Source organism: Panthera uncia (assembly GCF_023721935.1).
Source record: "Panthera uncia isolate 11264 chromosome C1 unlocalized genomic scaffold, Puncia_PCG_1.0 HiC_scaffold_4, whole genome shotgun sequence".
NCBI lineage: Eukaryota > Metazoa > Chordata > Mammalia > Carnivora > Felidae > Panthera > Panthera uncia.
In genome coordinates this window covers 2,498,090-2,511,177 of record NW_026057585.1, presented here as the reverse complement: position 1 = coordinate 2,511,177, position 13,088 = coordinate 2,498,090, and the positions used below count along the sequence as shown (strand labels likewise).

General features: G+C 43.6%; 1 long non-coding RNA gene across 1 annotated transcript; it reads left to right on the top strand.

Moving 5' to 3' along the window:
- The first annotated feature begins 5,591 nt into the window (after positions 1-5,591).
- Positions 5,592-11,234, top strand: LOC125912161 (uncharacterized). The gene is made up of 3 exons (XR_007454621.1): positions 5,592-6,136; positions 6,442-8,154; positions 11,009-11,234. It is a non-coding gene; the product is annotated as an uncharacterized LOC125912161 (long non-coding RNA).
- The last annotated feature ends 1,854 nt before the right edge of the window (positions 11,235-13,088 follow it).

The following is a 13,088-nucleotide window of genomic DNA, read 5'->3' as shown; positions in this document are numbered from 1 at the left end:
AAAGACCCCAAATACCCAAAGCAATTTTGAAAAAGAATAAAATTGGAGGTATTGCAATCCCAGATTTCAAGATATACTACAAAGCTATAGTAACCAAAATAGTATGGTACTGGAATAAAAATAGACACATAGAGCAATATAACAGGATAGAGAGTCTAGAAATAAACTTATGCTTTACTTATGGTCAAGTAATCTACAACAAAGAAGGCAAGAATATACAAGGGAAAAAAACAGTCTCTTCAATAAATGGTGTTGGGAAAATTGGACAGTTACATGCAAAAGAATGAAACTGGACCACTTTCTTATACCATGTACAAAAATAAACTCAAAATGGATTAAAGGCCTAAGTGTGAGACTTGAAACCATAAAATTCCTAGAAGAAAACATAGGCAGTGACCCCTTTGACATCAGATGTAGAAATATTTTTCTAGATATGTCTCCTTTAGCAAGGGAAACAAAAGCAAAATTAAACTATTGGGACTACACCAAAATAAAAAGCTTTTACTCAGTGAAGGAAATCATCAACAAAACAAAATGACAATCTACTGAATGGGAGAAAATATTTTGCAAATTATGTATCCAATAAGGAGCTTAATATTGATAATATATAAAGAACTTATACAACTCAACACCAAAAAACCATATAATCAAATTAAAAAATGGGCAGAGGATATGAATAGTCATTTTTCCAAAGATGGCCAACAGACACATGAAAAGATACTCAACATCATTCACTATCAGGGAAATGCAAATCAAAACCAAAATGAGATATCACCTCACACTCGTCAGAATGGCTAAAATGAAAAACACAAGAACTAACAAGCGTTGGCGAGGGAGGATGTGGAGAAAAAGGAACCCCAGTGTGTGGTGATGGAAATGTAAGCTGGTACAGCTACTGTGGAAAACAGCATGGAAATTCCTCAAAATTTAAAAATAGAACTACCGATATGATCTAATAATTCCACTACTGGGTATTTACTCAAAGAAAACAAAAGCACTGATTTGAAAAGATACACACCCTATGTTTATTGCAGTACTATTTATAATAGCCAAATTATGGAAGCAGCCCAAGTGTCCATCCACAGAGGAATGGAGAAAGAAGATGTGGTACAGGGGTGCCTGGGTGGTTCATCGGTTGAACATTTGACTCTTGCTTTCGGCTCAGGTCATAATCTCAGGGTCATGGGATTGAGCCCTGTGTGTGGCTCTGTGCTGAGCACTGAATGTGGAGCCTGCTTAGGATTCTCTGCCTCTACCCCTCTCCCTGACTCTTGCGCTTTCTCTCTCTCTCTCTCTCTCAAAAAAAAAAAAAAAAAAAAAAAAAGGATATATATATACAATGGAATATTACTCAGCCTTAAAAAGAACAAAATCTTGCCATTTGCAGAAACATGGGATGGAGCTACAGGATATAATGCTAAGTGCAATAAATCAGAGGAAGACAAATACCATATGATTTCACTCATATGTGGAATTTAGGAAACAAAACAAACAGAAAAAGAAAGACTCTTTTTTAAAAAAAATTCTTTAATTTTTTATTTATTTTTTAGAGAGATAGATCACAAGCACGGAGGGGCAGAGAGAGCAGGAGACATAGAATCTGAAGCAGGCTCCAGGCTCTGAGCTGTTAGCACAGAGCCCGACACAGGGCTTGAACTCACAGACTGTGAGATCATGACCTGAGCTAAAGTCAGATGCTTAACTGACTGAACCACCCAGGCACCCCCCAAAAACCCAGATTCTTAACTATAGAGAACAAACTGGCAATTGCTAGAGGGATGGTGGGTGGGGGGATGGGTCAAGTAGGTAAAGCGGATTGAGAGTACACTTATCGTGATAAGCACTGAGAAATGTATAGAATTGTTGAATCATTATATCGTACACCTGAAATTAACATAATACTGTACTTTAATTATACTTGAATTAAAAAAAATAGCTGGGTATAGAGCCTGAGAAACCACATTTGAGACAAATTCCCCAGATTTTCATGCAAAGGAAAAACCCCACCATTAAGCAAACAACTTGAGGTGATGACCCCCAAAGCCCTAACTGCAGTAAGAGTGACTCAGCTGAAGCAGGCAAGTCCTTTGTTCATGGTGGTCTTTCAATGGTAGTGTCCCTGTTTGTAGGAAAGAGCGTTTCACCTGATTTGGGAAACAAAGGAAAACACTGCTTCCCTAGTATGGGTCTTTGGCTCCTTCTGTTCCATTTTTTTTTCCTTCTGCTCTGTTAGGTGATCTCAGCTCTCATATGGATCATTTCTTCATGAAGTCTTCTGTTATTGTCTTCTCTTGGTGAAAGAGAGAACAGAGATTAGTCTGGATCTCCATAGTTCTAGGCTTTTTGCTAAGCCACCTCGGTGGGCTGAAAGAAATCATGATTGATAAAAGTCAGGTCAAAAAAGAGGATTCCAGAGGAGCATGAGATCGTTAGAGCAACCCCTCATGGGAGATAGAACAATGGCATGGTTAATGTCAGATCTATTCAGATGGGGAGGACTTATCAACTAACTATGCAGAGGATGCTGTGAGAGGAGGATGAGGACCATCCAGAGGAGTGTGAGACCAAAGAAAAAATGGATTAAATGAAGATAGAAACAAATGGGTTTTTAATTGGGTGGGGAGGAGGATATTTACTGTTGAGATAGAGTCTCTGGAGAATCCTATCTGTAGTCAGAAGCTTCATTAGCACCCAGGACAATTAAGAGGGCTTGATTACGGAGCAGGAGCCTCAACAGCCAGAGCTTAGAGCCTGAGGCACTGCTTGCAGTCCAAGCTCCAACAAAATTGCCAGTTAATTGGCGTTACAAGCATAGAAGTAGAATATAAGGAGAGCTTCCTATCCAGGGAGGTTCTTTCCTTTGGCTGTCTAGCCAAGCCAACACCCAATGCAACGGCTCTAAAAGTGTACACTCTGGCCTTTGTTTATTTTAATAGCCATCTGCAGTCTTCTGGTACCTTTCTGCCCAAACTGCCAACCAACCACCTTAAAAAAATCTACAATACTACTGCTTGTTCAATCCTCTATATACAAGTACAATATCTTTCACCTCCTCCCCTCCATTTTCGAGGACTGATATAAAGTCATCCCTCATTCTCTTAACCAAAACAGATTTTATGGCTTTTTCCTCTGATAAAAAATTAGAGTTTTAGATATTTCTTCTTCTTCTTTGAGTCCTCTCCAGTTTTTAAATTTTCACACTCTTCAAAAAAATACTAAAACATAAATGTAATATTCTACTTAATGATGACTAATGAATCCAGTAAAAGGTTTTATCCCCCTGACTTCTGATATTCTTCTTGATATACTCCAATACCATTGTCCTTTTCCTCACAGTGGACTATATTGATGTTTCATTTAAATTGAGGTCAGTTTTGACCTTCTAATGTCTCACTTCCCACTACCACTTCTGCCTGTGGGATGCTTTTGTGTTTGCTTTGTTTTTTTGTTTGCATGGATGTTATTCTTATACTTGTTTGTTTTACATTTCATTTGGCTGCCTAAGGTCACTTTACAATTAATCTCCTTTAAGATAGTGGCGGTCACCCATTTTGATGATGACCTGCACATCTGATGACATTCTTTTATTCTTTTATTCAGGTCACCAATACACCGAACGTGACAGGGCTCAGGAGGAATCTTGACTGATTTGCTGGAGGGAGGTTGCCACAAAGCCCCTGGATGTGGTCCAAGAATGTTACCTTTCTATAGAGCATGGTAAAATCTGGCCCTTGGGTATTTGGGGCGTAACCCATGCTCCGCATGTGAGTGGTGTTTAGTGATGTTTCCACTGAGCTTGTCAAGGGATGCTCGAGTGTGGCAGGGGAGGGACTTATCTGACCCACCTTGTCTCTCCGTTCTAACTGAGGTTGAAGCCTGAGACTGAGGAGGATGTCCTGGAGTAACCATCTGTCTCTGTGGCTCTGCTGCTAGACTGTTGGTACCACATGTTTGATCCTGAGTGCCTCCACACGTGCAGCAAAATGATTTTTAAAAAGCAAAGGCAGAAAGACAAGGGAAAATCACTTTTGAAAGTTGTGCCTTACTCTACCCTGCTCCACATCTAGCTATGCCGTGCTATTGCATTGTGAAATGTCTCAAACACATTTCTGAACTCTCTTCTCCAGTAACAATGGGACCTGCCATTGTGTTGGAAAAAGACATTTTTTAAAAAATGTTTATTCATTTTTGAGAGAGAGAGTATGAGCAGGGGAGGGGCAGAGAGAGAGAGAGAAGGATAGAGGATCTGAAATATAGAGGATCTGAGCTGATAGTAGCAAGCCTGGTGGGGGGCTTGAACTTGTGAACAATGAGATCATGACCCGAGCCAAAGTCAGATGCTCAACCGACTGAGCCACCCAGGTGCCCCTAAACATTAACTCATTTAAACCTCCTACTAACTTTGAGGAAGTGTTATTATTGCATCTAGTTTATCAGAAAAGAAGCTGAAGATTACGGAGGCCAAATAATGTATTTGCTCAGGTGTTCAGGTTTTGAGGATGCCACAGGAAATTGCACCCAGACTACTTACCTCTAAATACTAAGGAACATCCCCTGCCCAGAAGATAATGTCTTCCTTTAATGATGACTGCCAATTTTTTAAGTACTGTTTGTATACATGCTATTGAATTCTATCAACTGAAAGTAGATTCAGATTTTTAAAATATTCTTTATATTTAATCTGATAGAATATTAATACCGGAATTACACCAAAACCATCTTCACAAACTCTCCCATTTTAAGATGAAAGAATATAGGTCTGATTTTTTTTTCCAGTGGCAAATAATGGGGTTTTTTTTGGATAATATATTAGAAATTCTTGATTATAAAAGTAGCATAGTAGATGATCAGCAATCACATACGGTCCTTTAACATTTGTATTTAATGTTCGATTACAAATAGTATTGCCAGCTCTAAGCTCAGCTGATCCCCCTAATGATGAGGTGACTTTATGAGTCAGTTTGCTTAAGGCTCAGAGCCAGTGGGTAGTGGTCGCATTACCAGGGTATTTAGACAGAGAGACTCAGAGCCCGGCTCCCTGATACTTTGTCTCTTTGTCACTTATGCTGGAGTTACTCCTATCCTAGCAACAACAGCCATTAGTGACCAGGCCACATCCCAAATGGCTGTGTTTTAGAATCGGCATCTGTTCATCCTTTGAGTCCCTCTCTCACTCAAGATTGTCGCTGAAACCAGAGGAAAAGGAACAGAGAGACCTATTCACAAGGGCAGAAGTAGGCCTAGTTAGGGTAACCAACTTCAGTGAGGAGGACTTAAAACAAAGCTTTTCAAACATAAGAAGTGATGTTCATGCAGGAATTTAGGGGAGGACCAGATGCTAGCTATGGATCTTGAGAAGAGAAAAGACTTCTGGGAAGAAAGGAGAGAGCCTGTGTTGAGGATGTGAGATGTGTTGGTTTTGAAGCTACTGTCTGTTGGGGCGCCTGGGTGGCTGTTGGCTCATCTGACTTCAGCTCAGGTCATGATCTCAGGATTCATAAGTTTGAGCCCCGTGTCAGGCTCTGTGCTGACAACTCGGAGACTGGAGCCTGCTTCAGATTCTGTGTCTCCCTCTCTCTGCCCCTCCCCTGCTCACATGCTCTCTTTCTCTCTCTCTCTCTCAAAAGTAAATAAACATACAATGAATTTGAAGCTACTGTATGTCAGCTTCAAACACTGATTTCCTGAGTACCTACAAACCAGCTCTCTCCCATTTGAGTCTGCTAATGGGAGCACTAGAAGGCAGGAAAATGAGAAGGATTTGCTTCTTCCTGTTTGCTCACTGTTCCTTTTCTACATCACTTCAGCAATAGTGCTTCATCTTGGCAGTTGTTTCCAGTAGTTACAGTTGGCCCCAGATTCTAGTGTTTTCCTCCTATTCCCAAAGGATTTTCAGTGTGCCCCTTCAGAGATATCCGCGTCAGCAGCCCTGTGCCTCCTGTTCTGAGTCCTGGTGGCAAATGGGTGCCTCTTCAGAGCTCTTGCAGCAGTGTGGTGATGTCCCCTCTGGATCTCAGCGCTGCAAGGGTTTTGTTTAGACTCTGGAGGTTCTACCAAAGGTGGACTTCCCCTTCTCCTCAGCTGCAAGCTTTGCAGGGTCCCTCCTTCGAATTCCTGAGGAGCCAGCCTCAGCCAGGTACTGAGCCTCCTCCCAAAGGTTTGGGTCCTGATTCTGGGGGCTTTGTCCCCTCTGATTGCCTGAGGTAACAGCAATGGCTAGACGGCAGCTTCACCTCACAGCTCCAGGTTCCAGCTTCACGGGGCCTCTCTTCCAAGCGTCCAGACTTTACAATCCCTTTATATATATTCTTTCTGGTTTTCCGGCCCTAGGTATGGGAGCTATTTCCTGCTCTTTCTAGCTATGTTAATTTGGTGTTGGCTTTTTGAATGTTGAGCCTCCAATATCTGTTGAATTCATTCCACGTGGTTTCTGTTTCCCAGAGAGCTGCTCATCTCAGTAGTCAATGCCTGGGCCAAAGCTGTGCGACTCGAAGAATGATCACCTGAGCTCCTCCCATCGGATCGTTTAGCTATCTCCTACTTTCTTACGTAGGAAAAGGAGCATCCTCAGGAAACCTCATCCACCACATGGTTTTCCAAGATAGCTATCACTGGGGGAGAACAAAACCATGCTATTTCTGCAGGAGAACAGACAATGACAATCCACGTTCTATTTTTGACAGTCCAGAGTGCTACATGTGTGGTCAGTCTCGAAGTGACTATTATACAGCACTGGGCGAGTGGGGATGCCTGTGTGCCCTCCCTGGGTCTGGGTGCTTCTGTGAGTGCTCCAGGATCACTGTCCTTGACTTGAGCTCTCAGGGCTGGGGCATTGACCCTAAGCTGGAAAGGTAAGCCAGCAGGCCCTCTTTGGTGATGGGTGAGAGCGTGTCCATCTAGGCTGCCAAATTCTGAGATTCAACAAGGGCTTGGTCTTAATGTTACATCTGCTGGCCCATAAATGCTCACGCCCCAGCTTTGGGGCAGTGGTTGGTCAGACTCCCACTCCCTCCCAGCCCCCATCCTTTAACATAGGAACTTCTGCGGAGAAATAGCTCTCTGGTGATGGCACTCAGGTCCCCTTGGAGTTCCACTTCCCGACCAACCCATCAAGGATTCTGAGGATTCCATCTTTCTTTTGGCATTTCATTGAAGAGACAAGGAGAAAAAAAAAAAAAAAAAAAAAAAAGGGAGAGAGAGAGAGAGACAAGAAGAACTAGCCATTTTCATGTCCAGTGTGCAAATGCTCCTAAAACTAGCTGCAAAGGGTAAAAAGGGAAAAGGTGGGCAGAAGAGAGCAAAGAACAGGAGTGTGAGAGAAGATGAGTTAGAGAAAGAAACAGAGGAAAGGAGTTGGAGCAGGGGTTGGGATGCTTTTAAATACAGTGTCGCCTCTTTTCAGATCCAAATGGCATTTTCTGCTGTCAAGGTCCACATGAGACCATCAGAAGAGCGGTATGGCTCCCCCATCCGGGAGGCCCAGGACCTGGGTCTGGCGCTTTCTTGCTTGTGTCTGTTGTGTGCAGCCTCCTGCGAACTACTGTGGTTTGGCTCTGTTCTGCCATCCTCTGTCTTTGCCTGCAGCTGCGTCTAGAAGCTAAGTGCAGAGGAGCAAAGTGACTCCCTTCAGGATGGTTTCCAGGCAGCTTCTAAACATACATCTCTTTTGCTGTCCAACTCTACTTTCTTCCTTTCCCCACTCGTGCTCCCTCAGGCTACAGGGACAACAGAGAAGACAGAGCCTCCCTGGTTTGCCTACACGGTCTCACTGTCCTGCAGCCCTATTCCAGGACTGGCCTTCTCGCTGTACCCATGGAGCTGCCTGTTGGGGACTGTGAGCTCTCACCCCTCTCAGCTGGGTTCAGAAAGCCTCAATTTATTCTCAGCCCTGCCACCATTTTCTTTGTAGTCTCAACTTCCTCCGCTGTTAAGTGGGTCCATACGTGACTCCTTTATTTCCTACCACCAAGTGCTCAAAGTGTCCCTGACTTCATCTTGGATTTCCAAGGACAAACTAAAGGAACTATTTTATGACCAGCCCTGTCCCCTTTACCACGTCCACTGTTGGGACCCAGGCCTGCCATGGACCAATGATCTCTCTCTAGCACTCCTCCTCTGGGAAGTCCCTGTGCTCCAGGTGTCGTCAGGACTCAGGTAGAGCAGCCCAAGGTTTTCCTTGTTTCCTCCTCTGACCTGTCCTCCTCCATCTTCAAGGTTGGTTGTAGTCATTCAAAGGCATAACCTTCAGCACTCTGCTCCAGATGACAAGCGTGGTCCATCCATTCGTCATTGCTCTATAGGACCCACTGCTGGAATATGCCATGACTTATTTCCCCTTTGTCCTATTGATGGGCCCTCATGTAGCTTCTAATTTTTGACCTTAACCCACTGTGCCACAATGACTATTCTACTAAATGTCATCTGATGAAATAGTATGATTTTCCATTGGAGGCCCCTTCTAGGTCTTCTGTGGTATTTTTTTTTTAATGTTTATTTATTTTTGACAGAGAGAGAGAGAGAGAGAGAGAGCGAGCATGAGTGGGGGAGGGGCAGAGAGAGAGGGAGACAGAATCTGAAACAGGCTCCAGGCTCTGCGCTGTCAGCACAGAGCCCGACGTGGGGCTCGAACCCACAGACCACGAGATCATGACCTGAGCTGAAGTCAGACGCTCACCTGACTGAGCCACCCAGGTGCCCCTTCTGTGGTATTTTGATATGTCTCTTACATTCTTTGAAGTCTTCCTTGGCTACGATGGTCTAGACAAAGCCCATCTTGACAATGATCTAAATGAGCGGCCCCAGGGTCAGGTGAAGGTTAAAAGCAGTGTTCACTGACCCTGTGCCAGTTTTCCCACCATCTAGCCAGCATTCCAACACCACACAATAGTGTTCTCATACTAGTACTGGAGGGGATCCAGTGGGCCCATTTAGGGGCTGCCTGATTTGTCATAGGGGCAGGGTTTTCTTTACCTTGAGTTGATTATTTGAGCACAGGAGCTGAAGTAAAAAGCTTGTACTACAGCCAGTGCAAGTTTACCTGAGCCTCATTAAAAAGCAGGATCACAAATTATGTATGCAGACTGAGTGCATTTTGCTTAGCATTGGCTAATGATAATCCAGAAGTGGAAATGGCTTCCTAACTTTCCACAGACCCCAACAGGACATAACTGACTTTTTCTGGGCCGCCCTGTAGGTTTGCAGAGACAGGGCCCAGATTCTGCTCATGAGACAGGTAGCCCTCAGAGTTGAGAGACTAACCAGGCTGCTACTTCCTGAAGCTTTCGAGGGCAAGATTGTGTTTGTTTGTTGCCTGGCTTCCGGAAGTCTCAGTTCACAGGACTAGAGTATCTGGCAGCATCCACTGAGGTTTGATCTGCAGACAGAAAATGGAAGAAACCTCAATGAGAGTCTTTTTGTCTTTATCCTACTGATGGCTGGAGTGAGAGCCATGCAGTCCTAAAGACCAAGACCAAGAACACAGTGAGAGGCTGTAGAAAACAGGCTGAGTGGTGAGCAGCAGCCTGGAAGGGGAAAGCATTACTGGTAAATTCGAGGATAAGTTCCCTCCTGTGATGCAGGACTCCATGTTCACTGCCAGGAGTTGGTGATATCCTGCTCACAGCTTCTGCAGACTGGGTAGCCGAATCCCTACCACTCTTTCCTCAGCTGCCAGTTTGCTCTCCAGACCCTTTTTTTATTTTACATTTTTTAACTTTAGAGAGTGGGGGAGGAGTAGAGGGGCAGAAGGAGACAGAGAATCCTAAGCAGGCTCCACATTCAGCACCGAACCCAATGTGGGGCTCGATCCCACGACCCTGAGATCATGACCTGAGCCGAAATCAAGAGTCAGACGCTTAACCGACTAAGCCACCCAGGTTTCCCTCCAGATCCTTCTTTTCTAAAGAAAGTGATGGCCTTCTCCCTTTTGCAGGAGGAAGAGAGGTGCTTAATCTTGAATATGCACATTTACAAACAGCCTGTTACATTTTACAGAGAACACACCTCTTCATTAGATTTTCCTTTCTATTTAAAGAGAAGGGAAAGGAGTCAAAAAAGAGCCCAAGAATGTAAACGCTTAGTTGGCCTTTAGAGATCAAATAAGTCCAGTTCCATCATCCACAGATTAGGGGACAGTGGTTTGAGGAGGCTGAGGGAGTAGCTAAGGACACACAACCATTTGGTGAGAAACGAGAGTCTGGTAGAAGAGACATGAAAGGCTCCAGTCTGGAAGGAGCCAACAGTCATGAGAGGCACTGGGTCACCTTTGTGGGGACAAGGAGTAAGCCTTCACAGAAGTCTTGTGTTCTTTTGGAGAGGTTCAGGAGAGAAAGGAATCATCAGAGAAAGCAAAAAAGAATTGGCAAAAGGATTAGCCTAAACCATGTCTACCAAATTTTTACCCAGAGATCAATATTCTCCAACGGGACTTTATATCTCATTACACTGTTAGGAACATTCTAAGAATAGCATGAAAAACTTCAGCTGTTGCATTTTAAGCCATCTCTCTCTCCTGTCATCCTCTGGATTATTCATCAGACAGTGGTTTCTTCTTAAGTTTCTTATGGCATGATAAAGGACAGCATAGAGATAAAAATGCTTTCATATGTTTCAATTCCTATTTAGAGAATTGTTGAGGCAAGTAAGTCCTCATAGTTCTCTTTTAAAATATGCCTAAATAAAACTTTCTTTCTTTCTTTCTTTCTTTCTTTCTTTTTAAGAAAACATTTTAAACCCATGTTTTTCAAGCTATGTTCTCAATTCATGGGTGGATTAGGAAATCAACTTAGTACAAAATTATGAAAGTTCATTGCACATGGTAAGGGTAAATATAATTTTGCAAAATTTTAACTATTTACATGTATGAACTGAATCACAGTGTAATATGTGTTTCTTATTGTGAGTTGTGGTCAAGCAAATGTAAGGAGCATGCTTCTAGAAGAAGGATATCTGTACAGGAAACACTATTGACATGGTTCATCTGTTGCTTTTCCACTGATCCTTGTTCCAGGCTCTCTCACCATCACCCCTGAGAGGCGAATGCAAACTGCATAAAGGGCCTGATTTTCAGTCTCTGCTGTGAATGAGATGCACACTGCGGGGCGGTTTGTAGCTGGCTTATCTGCAATGCTAAGCAAGTCTTATTCTTGGCTGTTTGTTAAAAGCATCTGTGGAGAATTTAGAACTCTATGCCAAGCCCCATCCCAGATCAAATAAATCTGAATTTCTAATGATAAGTTTTGATATCCATTTTTAAAACCCCTCAGGTGAATATAAGTTGCAGCCAAGATTGAGAACACAAATTCCTTAACCTCACCCTTTCCTTGGCTTTGCCTTCTGTCTTTCCCGCGATAGCACGAAGATAATGCTCTGCCTCTGACAACAAATTATTCTCTCCCTTAGGGCCATGGCTGTCTTAACAATTCTTGTTTCACCTTCCTGCATCTCTGTGCATGTTTATAAAACTGGCCCATGGACTTCCTTTATCCAAAGCTAAATCATACCTAAGTCCTCTTTCATGCCTTCAAGATTCAAGTGAGTTGCATTTTGCTGTATTGAAAACTTGACATAACAAAGGCAAAGTACAAAAGAATGACAGTAGGAGGGTACACAGAGCAAGCAGTAAGGAGACAAAGAGGGGGACAGGTGGGGGTAGAGATGGACAGTGGAAGGACACAAACCGGAGTATGAGCAAATTGTGGGATGTTCATATAATAGAACAGTACTCAACCATAAAAAAGGAACTACTAACTGATAGTTCAACAACATGGATGGATTTCAAAAGTGTTATGACAAGCTAAAGAAGCAGGTTGGAAAGCAATAAATACTTTGTGGTTCCCTGGATATGTAGCGGGTGGGGAGTAGGCTGATGTGATGATGGTGGACTGGTCTCAATCCTTGACTTCTTCAAAATAGCGTGTGACCTGGTCATTGTAATAGTACAACTAAGCAGAATTGCAGTCTGGTCCCAAATTTGATATGGAATGTGTTTTCCAAAGCAATTCTCATTCATTCATTCATTCATTCTTCTGTTGTTTCTTATTTCCTCCATTGCTCTCCTCTCCCTGAACCCACAATTACCCATCTTAACAGGCGGTTCGGGCACACCTGAGATAGTTTTCTCCCTGTCATTGCCCCCTCTGACCTCAAAAGTTGCTGAACCTATAGGAGCTCAGGTGGAGTGTTGGAAGCCCACCTCTTCCCTTTTCCATTTTCTCGGCACTGGGTGGTTGAGAACGAACCTCTTGAGGCTCTCCTCTTGAATATTGGTCTTCAGTTGCCCATCATTCTTGGAGGGAACTCTCCTGTGTATATAATTCTCCCTGAAGCCCCAGAGTTAAAGCCCTCATTGGCTCTCCCTGGGAAAGAGGGACAGACTATCAGAGGTAAGGACACTTAAGACATCTGATGCTCCAGGTCTTGAAACCCTGCCCTCTCCATCTATTTCTGGACTGACTTCCCTCCAGTACACACTCTCAAGTCCTCCAGGTGACAACAGCTTCCAACGAGGCCATCAGATGCAGCTATGGAGCACGTGGAAGACCTACGACAGCACAGGTCTAGAACCTAATGCTAAGGAGAAACCTAACTCCAGGTCAGGATTGCCATGAACTCTGACCAACAGTTCCTCTTTAGGCCTAGATATGGGGGCTCTTACTTTCAGTTAGAGCACTTGTGAATCAGATGAACATGTCAGGAATTGGGGGTGTCTGAGGGCAGGTTTAGTAAAAGCAGACCCTGAGGTGAGGATTTACATGCACGTGATTTATTAAGACAGTCCTCCCTGAGCATCTGGAATAGAGTGAGGGAAGCAGGAAAGCAAAGGGAGGAAACCAAGAAAGATTTCAGTCAGTCTCATTGACAGTAGGTTGGTGTGATACTCAGGAGAACTCTGGAATTTGTTGTGCCTCAGAGTTGTCCCAGTCCCAGGCGACTGTCTCACTTCTTCCCACCCTGCACCTTTAAGCTTTCCATTGCACAGAGTTCTCAAGCGCAAAGTCCTTATAGTTTGCAATGGCTCTCCCTTTGCCCATCAACACATTGCACCTCATGCTTCAACCATGGCAAATAAACTGTGGCGCCAATATGGA